At 38.8% G+C, this 14,198-nt stretch overlaps 1 protein-coding gene across 2 annotated transcripts in view; it reads left to right on the top strand.

Annotated features, from left to right (window-relative positions):
- Positions 1 to 14,198, top strand: part of add3a (adducin 3 (gamma) a) — a 357,656-nt gene that overhangs the window by 165,926 nt on the left and 177,532 nt on the right. For both annotated transcript variants that reach the window (XM_061922748.2, XM_061922749.2), the window contains 2 exons: positions 2,919 to 2,962; positions 3,023 to 3,218. The gene's annotated coding sequence lies outside the window, so the exon portion shown is untranslated. The remainder of the gene's footprint in view (positions 1 to 2,918; positions 2,963 to 3,022; positions 3,219 to 14,198) is intronic.

Raw genomic sequence — 14,198 nt, 5'->3', positions numbered from 1 at the left:
TCCGGGAGACTCCCGAAATTCAGCGCCTCTCCCGAAAACCTCCCGGGACAAATTTTCTCCCGAAAATCTCCCGAAATTCAGGCGGACTCAGGTCCTCCACAATATAAAAAAGCGTACCTGCCCAATCACGTTATAACTATAGAATGATGGAGGGCGAGTTCTTGGTTTCTTATGTGGGTTTATTGTTAGGCAGTTTCATTAACGTCCTCCCAGCGTGGCAACAACACACAACAACAGCAGTCACTTTTTTGTATACCGTAAAGCAGTTCGTCTGCTGTAAACAGCAATGTTGTGACACTCTTAAACAGGACAATACTGCCATCTAGTGCATTTGATGAAAGCACTTTTGTGCGTGCCACACATCAATGCATCATCAGAGAGGGTGTTCAGCATGGTTCGAAAAATAGTGACAGAGAATAGAACAAGGATAGACAATTCAACCCTTAACTCAACAATGAGTAGATGAGTGTTATGTGTGTGTATATGTGTAAATAAATGAACACTGAAATTCAAGTATTTATTTTATATATATATATATATATATATATATAAATAATAAAATAAGTATATATATATATATATATATATATATATATATATATATATATATATATATATATATATATATATATATATATATAGCTAGAATTCACTGAACGTTAAGTATTTCTTATATATATATATATATATATATATATATATATATATATGAAATACTTGACTTGGTGAATTCTAGCTGTAAATATACTCCTCCCCTTTTAGCCACACCCCCAACCACGCCGCCGTCTCACCCCGACCACGTGTAGCGTGAAACATTGATATTGTTACATTAAAGTTCTGGGCCCTAAAGTGGTCTGGATTTTCTCAAATTTGTGTTAGTTACACTCATTAAACATTTAATCGTATCAACAAGATATTAATCAACATTTTTCGCCAATGAATTACCGTATTTTTCGGACTATAAGTCGCAGTTTTTTTTCATAGGTTGCGACTTATATGTTTTTTTCCTTTTTTATTATGCATTTTCGGCAGGTGCGACTTATACTCCGAAAAATACGGTAATCAAATAATTGTTGCAGCCCTACTTGTGTGTACAGGACAGGGACATTGACATATTAGAGATGCGCGGTTTGCGGACACAACCGCGGAGTCCGCGGATAAACCGCGGGTCGGGCGGGTAAAAATAGATTTTAAATAGATGCGGGCGGGTTGCGGTTGAACCAATTCGGAAATATATATACATAGTTAAATGTTGTTACCCACATACGAATAACGAGCAGCACTCTTTGAAACAGTCAATTGTTCATCAGGCACCGCGTCCCAGCAAGAGTGGCGCAAGTGAGCGCTCCTTCAGCGCAGCAGGGCGCATTTTAGAGGCCAGGCGCTCTCGCATGAATCCTGGCACTGTAGATGCCATTTTATTCCTGCATAGTGCTAACAAAAAAAAAGTAAGTAGACATGCGGTTGGATATGTTAAACGAATTAGTCTACATTACCTATAGGCTATACCAAATAAGCCCATGTCTAACCTATATTGAGTTCGGTCAGCTAAATAATTTTGATGGTTACGTGTTTGGGCGCACTACAATGCAAAGGAATTAAGGCAATTGCGTTGTTTATTGTGTTTTTTTTCTATTCGAGATATACTACTATGTGTGAATAATTATTTGGCCTCGCTTTCAAGTGAAGCGCATCTCCGATTGGCGACAATGTAAGGCTATTTAGCCTGCTTTGTTTGTCGCGACCGTCTATTTTCATTATAATTAAAGTTTGATGATAAAGTGCAGTCTGATGGGTTTGATTTCCCCCCTTCAGCTATTTGCCTTGGCCAATAAGTTGCAGGTAATTTATTATTATTATTTATTTAATTTATTTTTGTTTAAATAGAGATGACATACATATGTTATTGTATAATTTAAGTTTGTGCGCGTGATTGACAGCCTAAGGCTTATGAGGCACATTTTTTATTTATTTTTTTATTTCAACTTAAAAACGTATGAGCCTATGCAGGGGCGCCGAAAAGGGGGGGTAAAGGAGACGGATTCTAGGGGCCCATGATGGAGGGGGGCCCAGAGAGGCCCCTAATGATGATGAAATTATAATACAGAAAAAATAATGACACTGTGTTGGGGGCCCTGTAAAAATTATTTTCATGGGGCCCAAAATCCCTAGCGGCGCCCCTGAGCCTATGCCTACAACATAGGCTATGTGTTTATCTTTATTTTCCTGCCTGTCGTTGACAATGGAGATTGTCTGATATTTTGTCATGGCTGCAGATCAATCAATAAAGGTTCATCTTTGTCGCGAAATTGTTCACTGCTTCACTGTGCACCCCTCCCTCGTCCCTATTTGAGCATTATAACGTTAACAAGTTAATATTCATTGAAATAAATTCAGAACATTTTTTTTACCTAACGAAAATATAGGCCTAGTCTTTCTAAAACATTTTTTTAACTTCTTAAAAGCCTCGTTCGGCTTGCTGCAACTGCGCACACAAAGTGTGAGGAACGCACTCCTGATCTGAGGGCATTGGCAACAATAGTCAACACTTTCTTAATGGAAATGACAATAATATTATAATAATGATAAATATTATTATCACGCATTAATATCTCTTAGCCACGAATGCTTGGCCAAGAGATGCGTGTCACGCATTGAATGTCTCTGCTACATTGGAACAGTCTCCTTTCTTTAACAGGCAAAAGCTTTATAACCTCACTAATGCCTTGCATCGTCTATATTAGATATATAACAACGGGCGGGTGCGGGCGGGTGTGGTTTTGATAAAATGTTGGTTCGGGTGGATTGGCGGATGGTTGACGACTTTTGTGATGCGGTTGTGGATGAAATAATTGCCTATCCGCGCATCTCTATGACATATGTTTTCCCCTGACCCCTTTTCCTCTCCTCCCCCACAGGGAAGTCGCAACATGCAGGCTCGTCTTCTGCCGCTCTGCAGCAGGTAAGCTGTGCCTTTAGCTCCGCACACTACCAGATAAAACTGATCTATTTTCTTTTTCAGGGGAAGCGAGAGAGTGAGAGAGGGGCTGATAGGAGGAGCATGAAAGAAGGAGGGCACTACTTTCGAAAGTGTTCTTGACAGAGAGAGAGAGAGCAGTAGTGCTGGCACTGGACTCACTGCACTGCAGGTGGATCACATCCGTCTGCTCTAAGAAGATTCTAAGGCAGCCGGTACAAGATTTCCTAAAGCAAACAAGGTTTGTTGCTCTTTTTGCTTCTCCACAATAGTAGCAGCTGATAGTTGCCTGGTTGTGTCGTGCACATAATGAACACAGTGTTCGCCACAACCAAGGCTGTTATCTCACTGCTTATTGATTCTGTGCACTTGTGACATTTCCCAGAGCCGCCAGTGCCAGGGAACTGTGCACCACTCGCATGACTTTAAAAAAACTCGATTTTGTTTTCTAAAACTAGGGGAGTCGTTAGTAACGTCCAAACTAAAGAGAGGGTGGACATTCCGGTGTGGCTGCCTGAAGGGTCCAGCATGGTAAATAAAATAGCTGAGGCCCCCTCTTCCCTCCCTTTTTAGAGCCCTCTTTGACTACAGAGAATAATAGAATGAGGAGATGTGAATGGGCCCAAGATGGCTTTTTGTGTGCACAAGAGAGGTGCTGCCCTCTCAAGTGTCAGCATGCTTAGTGGGTGGAAGGTGTTCAGAGCAAGGGCTAGCTTTGTCTATCTGGGCCCCATTGATAAGAGATAAAATAATATTTGTGCTTAGTTACTCCCTTCATATGACGCGAGTGTCAAAAGTTCAGGATTTTTTTTTTTAGGTTTCCCTCCCGCAACACCCCCGAGGATAAAGTGATACGCACAAGTGTTTTTGTCAGTGCATTTGTCTGTTAATCATCCAGTCAGGAGTGATAAGGCTGCTTCTTCTTATAGGGCCCGAAGGTGTGACATGGAAACACAATGCATTGTGGTTCTTGCTGACCATGTTCTAAAGTTGTTATTTTCTTTAACAAGTTCAAAACATGACACAGACGTTGGGCATAATTAACTGCCACTATAATAATAATAATAATATATTTAATTTGTAATGCACTTTTCATCACAAAATATCTCAAAGGGCTGTAAAGTTAAAAATAGGGTGGAGGAGACAAAACATATACTCAATAAAAACTAAAAGAGAAGACTAAAAATCACATTAGTAATTAGCAATTAGCAATGGTTGTCATGATCGCTTCTGGAAAAAAAGAAAAGAAAAGGGTATCACTTTAGTATGGGGAACATATTCTAAGTAACAAAGACTTACTTTAGAGCAGTGGTTCTTCACCTGGGTTTGATCGAACCCTAGGGGTTCGGTGAGTCGGCTTCAGGGGTTCGGCGGAGCCTCCGCCACGGAGGTAAAGACACATCCGACTTATCGTGTAAATAAAAACTTCTCCCTATCGACGTATTATTGATACCCCCAAACAATGTTCCCTCTAATTTTCCATCTGATTTGCAGGTTTTTTGATTGATTGATTGAAACTTTTACTAGTAGATTGCAAAGGAAGAGAATACATTATATGAAACAGTACAGTTTACACAGTACAGTACATATTCCGTACAATTGACCACTAAATGGTAACACCCGAATACGTTTTTCAACTCGTTTAAGTCAGGGTCCACGTTAATTAATTCATGGTAATGTATGTAAGGTGTGTAATTTGTTGTGAGCCTATGCACTGTGTTGGTTTTGTTTTTTGAACAAGGTGATGTTCATGCACGGTTCATTTTGTGCACCAGTAAAAACATAACCTTTTGTTGAATTTGAAAAAAAAAACATTTTATTTTTCACTAAAGAAGGGTTCAGTGAATGCGCATACGAAACTGGTTGGGTTCGGTACCTCCAACAAGGTTAAGAACCACTGATTTAGAGTTATTTGGACACTAAGGGAACATGTTACGGTTAGGGTTACTAATAAGCAATAATTCTGAGGTTATTGAGGGAAGACTCTTAGTTAATGGCTTACTGGTTGTATAATAAGGCCATGCAAAATAAGGTATTAGTAAGTACTTAATAATGACTAATTAAGAGCCAATATGTTAGTAATTTGCATGTTAATAAGCAACTAATTAATGGTGAATATGTTCCCCATACTAAAGTGTTACCAAAAAAAGATTTGGTAAGATTTGTCTTATTTTCCAGTGTAGAAGTACCGCAATACTAATGAATCATGTTCTGTACTATACCGCCTCTGAAAAGTATCGGTCCGCCGCCCCTGTCGTCATCACGTCGTGACATTGCTGGTTTACGAGCAGACGAGCATGTTCGGCAGCGCACAATCACGGAGTACTTACAAGCAGACACAGTGTGTAGACAGAAAAGGGAGAACGGACGTGTTTGAGTTTGAGTTTGAGTTTATTTCGAACATGCATGCATACAACATGATACATCACAATTTCCAGTTTCTCTTTTCAACATGTTCGAAAAGGAGTAGGAAGAAGCAGAGCTTTTGGCTTTAAAAACTAACGATAAAGGTGAAGTTATAACACTGAAACGCCCACCGGAAGATATGGCTAGTTAGCGAGCAGCTATAGTCCAGCCCCGGTCGGTCAGCAGTGTTTTAGTTACTTCTAAATCACTAATCCTGGTCTCCATGGCGACAAATAAAGTAAGTTTCTTACAAGTATCATCCCTGCAGGACGAGGAATAGCTAAACATGCTTCACTACACACCGTAGCTCACCGGCGTCAACATGTAAACAAACGCCATTGGTAGATCTACACCTAACATCCACTGTAATGATACCAAGTACAGGAGCGTATCTAGTCGATACTACTATGATTACTTTGATATTTTTTGGCATCACAGCATCTTCTTTCGTTTTTTTAAAATGTATATTATGTTTATAAACTCAGGAAATATGTCCCTGGACACATGAAGACTTTGAATATGACCAATGTATGATCCTGTAACGACTTGGTATCGGATTGATACCCAAATTTGTGGTATCATCCAAAACTAATGTAAAGCATCCAAACAACAGAAGAATAAGTGATTATTACATTTTAACAGAAGTGTAGATAGAACATGTTAAAAGAGAAAGTAAGCAGATATTAACAGTAAATGAACAAGTAGATTAATAATTCATTTTCTACCACTTGTCCTTAATAATTTTGACAAAATAATAGAATGGAAAATGACACAATATGTTACTGCATACGTCAGTAGACTAATTAGGAGCCTTTGTTTGCTTACTTACTAATATTAGACAAGTTGTCTTATATGTTTCTTATTGCAAGTTTGTCCTTAGATAAAATAGTGAACATACGTTTAATGTACCGTAAGACTTTTTGTTAAAATAACGCCAATAATGCAATTTTTTGTGCTCCCCTTTATTTAGAAAAGTATCAAAGTACCGAAAAATATCGAAATAATTTTGGTACCGGTACCAAAATATTGGTATCGGGACAACACTAGTAGGATGTTAGCTAAGCTAAGCTATCTGTGGGTTACGAACAACGTACAGTATTAGGAAAAAAGGGGATACCTCTATTCATAGATCAATTACTGAGAAGATTTTAAATATTTCCCACATTAATGCAGAGTGTATTTCAAACTTGAAATATATTAAGTATGAAACAAATTCCTCCAGGAGACACCACACAAGTGACAAGTCCTTTTGACTCACTCTTTAAGGACGACAGTCTTCTTTTTCTGATGTAAAAAATCCGAGGTCTTGCACACACCCAAAGTAGGTTTGTCCGTGAACCTTTACCGACTTGGCATTCCAAAATGTTTGGCCTTTCTAAAAATTAATTCCGTTAACGATAGAGATACAGAACAAGTTTAGCAGCTTGCTCAAATCTCGTCAATATGAAGTTCTCCACCAATTTTACTTATTTTTTAATGTGGCAAGCCTTTAGAACAGGGTTTAGTTTGTTTCAGTTTTTGTTCAGTCTGATGCTTTTTTTGTCTTTCTTTCGTTGCTCTCTCTCATAATACCTACCGCTGGTTGATTACAGCCATATAAACAAAAACTTTGTCCAGCAATAATAGATACCCAGCCCCCACAATGCATTGCGAAATCACATGCCCTTTTCGAGCCCTATTTTAGGCTGTTTCTATGTGTTAGTTTAAAAGGCACACATTTGGTAAGTGCTTTGCACGACCCAGTAATTTTATGATACTGTAGTGCTTTCTCTCACCTTCCTCTGGAAGCCATGGCATTGAGTTCTATACATTGTTGCTCCAAAAAATGTTGTGTGTCCAGTGCATTTTGTATGGCAGCCAATTGTTAATATTTTGCGACAATGTTGGCATCAATGTTCTGTAACCTCATGCAGTCACCTACATGCCATAAAACATGAGTAGCCAGTGACACCAGCCATATTTTCCCCTCATGCCAGCTGAGTTAGTCATTTTATTATATTATTTAAGAATGAAATATTCATAAGGTATCATCACATTGTGCAATTGTGCTAAATATATGCAATTGTGCTAAATATATGCAGAGTTCTACTAGTAATGACCATTGACCTCTTCCACCCCAAGGCTTACAGAAGTGCTGTAATACAGTGGAGACCACTGCAGTGTTTTTTTCATTAAAGCAGGACTTATTTGTCCAGTTTTTGATTAAAATAAGAGCTATGGTAGATTAACTGGCGTCTAAGGCTGCAGCTATCAATTATTTTAGTAATTGATTAATTTGTTGGATTACCGGTAATCGACTAATCGAATAAAATACTTCGTAATTTGAATGCGTTTATCTATTTAAATGTGTGCTATTTTCAATTCCTTAGTTACATATAAAATACATTTAAAAAAAATACACCTCTTTTTGTGGACATATTCCCCATCCAAAAGACGGGGAACACTCAGAATGGAACATCGAGACTATTGACAATAGTTGGCAATCCAGAGTCCTTACTTTACCAAGCATGGATGGTTTTGGTCCTAAAGAGCAAACTGATACACTGGGATACGGCAAAGACTTCAATGTCACCTGTGTCACTTTGTCAAAGATGTACCCAGATCATTTGTGCAAAGTTGGTCTTGACCACAGTAAATAATCTATACAAATATTTCAGCTACTTGTGTCAAAAATACATTATTTCTGACCTACAAATATATTTAGTAACTCTGTTTTGCACCATTTGCTGGACTAACAAGTGAAGGGGAAAAAAAGCATAGTTTTGGTAATTTTGGATCTGCTACAAGCTTTCAGTTGAACTTAATGTATTTAGGTTGGTCCCACAGAGGGGATTACTTGTAGGCTTTGACAAGAAAACTAAACACCTCTTAGCTTTCATGCAGATGCACACACGGGTCCACTCTAATTGTGATAAAGTTTCTTTATAAGTTTCAATAACATATATATATATATATATTTATTTTTTTTTACAGTCAAGCTCATTTTCTTTTGTAAACCATTTTCCTTTCTTCTTAGTTTACATTAATTTACAATTACAGGGAAATACTTGTTATTGTTATAAGCTGTCCTCAAATTAGACAATTAGGATGTGTCCAATGTCTAAAGACCAATTTAAATGTCCTAATTATACCAAAGAGTGGTCATCTTCATCCAGAGCCCTGACACAACCATTAATATGGTGAACTCCAGCTTGTCTGTTAAAACCATACCAACTGGGGGTCTCAATTATTTTAATAGAAACCTCTGGTCAAGTCCGAGTTCATAGGAAGGTTACGCTCAACTGGTCCTCACAGAGTGGCTGGTTGTGATTTTAGTTAAGAAGTTATGTACTGTATACCTTATGTAAGTAGCAGGCAGTGTCAACCAAACATATCTTTGTTAGATGCTGTGTCCACCTTTATGTGTCATTTTCCCCTAGAAAACTGCAACAGGGACTGTAACACTTGTTGCAAATGCAGATCTTGAGTTGTCAAATTTGATTTGGTTTACATTAACTGGAGTGGTTTGCTAGTGCGGATGGTTTGGCGGAGTGTGAAGTCTGTCATCCGCATCCTGGTATGCAAATAAGTGATCTCAGACTGCCTGAAGAGATGGTCTCGGCTCTGTGATTTATACCGGGGTCGGGGTGGGATGAGGGCGTGGTTGGGGGCGTGGCTAAAAGGGGAGGGGTATATTTACAGCTAGAATTCACCAAGTCAAGTATTTCATATATATATATATATATATATATATATATATATATATATATATATATATATATATATATATATATATATATATAAGAAATACTTGACGTTCAGTGAATTCTAGCTATATATATATATATATATATATATATATATATATATATATATAAAATAAATACTTAAATTTCAGTGTTCATTTATTTACACATATACACACACATAACACTCATCTACTCATTGTTGAGTTAAGGGTTGAATTGTCCATCCTTGTTCTATTCTCTGTCACTATTTTTCGAACCATGCTGAACACCCTCTCTGATGATGCATTGATGTGTGGCACGCACAAAAGTGCTTTCATCAAATGCACTAGATGGCAGTATTGTCCTGTTTAAGAGTGTCACAACATTGCTGTTTACGGCAGACGAACTGCTTTACGGTATACAAAAAAGTGACTGCTGTTGTTGTGTGTTGTTGCCACGCTGGGAGGACGTTAATGAAACTGCCTAACAATAAACCCACATAAGAAATCAAGAACTCGCCCTCCATCATTCTATAGTTATAACGTGATTGGGCAGGTACGCTTTTTTATATTGTGGAGGACCTGAGTCCGCCTGAATTTCGGGAGATTTTCGGGAGAAAATTTGTCCCGGGAGGTTTTCGGGAGAGGCGCTGAATATCGGGAGTCTCCTGGAAAATCCGGGAGGGTTGGCAAGTATGCCATAAAGAGGGTGGAAGATTTCTGCTGTAATTAAGTTGGCAATCTGCAGTACCTGCCCAGTGTACAGGGACTCTGAACTCAGCTGAGGCTCACCAATAAGTCGACTTGACCACTTGATTATTTGGCCTAATCGGTTTATCTCCTACAGAGGCAGATCTCCAAACCATGACCCCCGGACAAAAAGATTAATTAAAAGCCCGATTTAAAAAAAAATCATCAAGGTTTTGTCAACATGAAGGAATGACAATTTCCTTAGACAGTGAATGCAAAAGTGACCTTTTGCATTTGCGGTTTGGATTTTTTTGCTATAACCAAACATTTATTTTCAACAAATGCTATTTTCTGTCATTGTAATAATAGGAAAGTGGGCTGCAGACTCGATTAGTAAATGTGCAATAACAGTGACCACGTCAAGTCTGCACAGGGTGGTGCACATAAAGCAAGATGTGAGCCAATGAGAAAACAGGGTTCGACTGTTGTTCTCTCTTTGTGTTGTCATTTCCTGTGCAGCTGGTCCAAATACAGAAAAAACATAACCATGAGATGGGGAAACAGCATTTCACGCCAATGGGCTGGGCGTGCCCCTACTGCTGACACATGTGCAGTGAAATGAATCGTCTAAATTTCATAATGTGCAGCTAATGACAGTCGGCTGGAGAACAAAGGCACAGATGTGAAGCAGCTTTTGTGGTAATAACAGGTCCACGAAGAGGACATTTACACATTTAATACTAATGCACACAAGATGGATGAACAAGGTTCATGGATTTATTCGACCAAATTTTTGAACATCAAAGGTGCTGACTGTTTTGTCCGTCTGTTAATCCGTCTGGTTGGCTGTTGTACAATACTACTAAGCTGATTTTCAGTCTAGGTAGTGTACAGTGGCGGGCCATCAGAGTACATCCGAGACATAGCAAGAACCCAGCTGACTATTTGTCTAACACCCTCAAATAGGTTTCAGTATTTGTGTTTTGAGATTCCAAATATTTTTTGTGCTGCCATGAACCAGCTAAGGTCACACAGGTGCCACTTGACATTCTGTAGGTCGTGGCTTCCATTAAATAAACTCTTAACATACACTATATTGCCAAAAGTATTTGGCCACCAGCCTTGACTCACATTTGAACTTGAAGTGCCATCCCATTCCTAACCCAGAGCTCCCTTGGGTTCAATATGATGTTGGTCCACCTTTTGCAGCTATTACAGCTTCAACTCTTCTGGGAAGGCTGTCCACAAGGTTGCGGAGTGTGTTTATAGGAATTTTCAACCATTCTTCCAAAAGCGCATTGATGAGGTCACACACTGATGTTGGTTGAGAAGGCCTGGCTCTCAGTCTCCGTTCTATTTTATCCCAAAGGTGTTCTATCGGGTTCAGGTCAGGACTCTGTTTAGGCCAGTCAAGTTAATTAACACCAGACTCTGTCGTCCATGTCTTTATGGACCTTGCTTGTTGGAAGAGGAAGTGGCCCGCTCCAAACTGTTCCCACAAGGTTGGGAGCATGGGATTGTCCAAAATGTTTTGGTATCCTGGAGCATTCACTGGAACTAATGGGCCAAGTCCAACTCCTGAAAAACAACCCCACACCATAATTCCTCCTCCACCAAATTTCACACTCGGCACAATGCAGTCCGAAATGTACCGTGCTCCTGGCAACATCCAAACCAGACTCGTCCCCTTAGATTGCCAGATGGAAAAGCGTGATTCATCACTCCAGAGAACGCGTCTCCACTGCTCTAGAGTCCAGTGGCGACGTGCTTTACACCACTGCTTTACACCACTGCATCCCACGCTTTGCATTGAACTTGGTGATGTATGGCTTAGATGCAGCTGCTCGGCCATGGAAACCCATTCCATGAAGCTCTCTGCGTACTCTACTTGGGCTCATTGGAAGGTCACATGAAGTTTGGAGCTCTGTAGCAACTGACTGTGCAGAAAGTCGGCGACCTCTTTGCACTATGGGCTTCAGCATCCTCTGATCTCTCTCTGTCAGTTTAAGTGGCCTACCACTTCGTGGCTGAGTTGCTGTTGTTCCCAAACTCTTCCATTTTCCTATAATAAAGCCGACAGTTGATTTTGAAATATTTAGGAGCGAGGAAATTTCACGACTGGATTTGTTGCACAGGTGGCATCCTATGACAGTTCCACGCTGGAAATCACTGAGAGCGGCCCATTCTTTCACAAATGTTTGTAGAAACAGTCTCCATGTCTAAGTGCTTGATTTTGTACACCAAGTGATTAGGACACCTGATTCTGATCATTTGGATTGGTAGCGAAATACTTTTGGCAATATATTGTATGTTGGAAGGTTTTCACACCTAACAATAACTGCTTTTACTAATCACTGCAAACTGGAGATCTCTTTCATTTTCCATCAACAGACAATTTTCGGTGTTTGCTGCAGAAACGCCATAGAAGGGCTGCACAATTAATTGACATCAAATCGACCTCAAGGTTTTAATTAATGCAATTGTTGATTGGAAGAGGTTGAGTCTTTTTTCTACTCTTCTTCATCTTCACATTGAATCAGAATTATCGAGACTCGCACCCTTGGCTTGCTGACCAGTCAAAAGTGGTTACAGGAAACAGTGTTGTGTGAACTGTAGCTGATGTGCTAATAACAAACACCATTTGCCTTGTATTACTATACGGTATCTGAAAAAGGTTATGTGATGACAGTGTAAAATGGCTGAAGGAACTTCTGGTGAAAGCAGTTCGGGGCCTGGTAACTTCATTTTAAACATATGGACAACAGTGAGGTTATGACAAGCGGAATGACAGCGTAAATAAACATGAGTGTTGTATACTTCAACCCCCCAAAAAATTTGAAAGTAAATTATTGCATATCGTTCTAATGTGTAACAACCTGAGACAAAAAGGTGTTGATTGACAGTCTAAAAGTAACATGACTTATTTCACGCAGTCTTCTAGTGCAGTGGTCCCCAACCACCGGGCCGCGGCCCGGTACCGGTCCGCGGACCGATTGGTACCGGGCCGCACAAGAAAAAAAAAATAATAATAATAAAAAATATATATATATTTATATATCTTTTTTTTAAATTAAATCTACATAAAAACAGAATATATACACTATATATCAATGTATATCAATACAGTCTGCAGGGATACAGTCCGTAAGCACACATGATTGTATTTCTTTATAAAAAAATAAAAAAAAAAATCACCCCCCCCCCCCCCCCCCCCGGTCCGCGGGACAAATTTTCAAGCGTTGACCGGTCCGCAGCTACAAAAAGGTTGGGGACCACTGTTCTAGCGGTTTCATGCATTTAAATAAATGAATACAATCAAAAAAATTGCAGGCAGAATCGCTGTGGCAGTTTTTGCCAGAAAAATTGCAATTATGTTTTGTTTCTTAAAGTCTTGCAGTTTAACTTTTGGAAATAAATCCTATTAGATTTACTTTTATCCAACTATGTGACCCCAAGGTAACTTCACAATGTGTGATAGTGGGTCGCTAGTTAGAAATGTGTATACCAAAATGGTGTCTATTTCTTTAACAAACAATCTTATATTTCCATATAGACTGTAAATTGGCCAGATTATAGCATAAATACTAAATCTACCCAATGGAAATGTATCTGTTGCAAAAACTGTGCGTTGGTGTTATGTTTTTGTGCATTGACTTAAGGAAAATATTAGCTTTTTGCCACAATATTGCAGTTTCTTACATATTTACTGTAAGTCCAGAGTAGAAGATTTTAGTAGTTGAAATAGTAAATGTTACTGTACTAGATAACCCCAAATTGCTTCTATAAACTTTAAAGGGGGAACTTGAATTTTTGTGAATTTTTCCTATCATTCACAATCCTTATGTGAGACGAGACAAATGTGTTTTTATTTTTCCTTTTTTTAAAGCATTCTAACTCGTAAATAAACATTAGCAAAAGTCAGCTAACAATGGAACAACTGGCTTTGCTCTATTCCGCCTATAAAGCTCTCTAAGAAAACATCCAAACACCTCCATCATCTTTTTATATACATACTGTGAGTATTAAGGTCATGTATTAACAGGCATCATAATAACATGTAATATTTACGTATTTTGCTCATTTTAAGCATTCGTATTGTTTCCTCAGAAGCATCATGTTTGCTTTTCCCCTTAACAACAAACATTATAGCATTATGTATCAGTATTGCTAAGTGCTGAACAAGAAATAGAAACATCAACCAAAGTAAAACAATCACTTACTGTACAATGTCTGCTTTCACCAGGATGTCAACTGATGGGACGTTCATATCTTTCCGTTTAGATGATGAATCAATCACAATTTTTGTGTCTTTTTCGCTTTCTCTGGCAATAAGTTGGATATCAAAGTTGACCAACTTCTCGATTGAAGGCAACAACCTTCTACTATACAAGTGAGAGTCATGATTTATAATCTAGAATT

The sequence above is a fragment of the Nerophis lumbriciformis genome, linkage group LG27, assembly GCF_033978685.3.
Source record: "Nerophis lumbriciformis linkage group LG27, RoL_Nlum_v2.1, whole genome shotgun sequence".
Classification (NCBI taxonomy): Eukaryota; Metazoa; Chordata; class Actinopteri; order Syngnathiformes; family Syngnathidae; genus Nerophis; species Nerophis lumbriciformis.
Note: the sequence above shows the minus strand (reverse complement) of the source record. Positions and strands in the feature narration are given on the sequence as shown.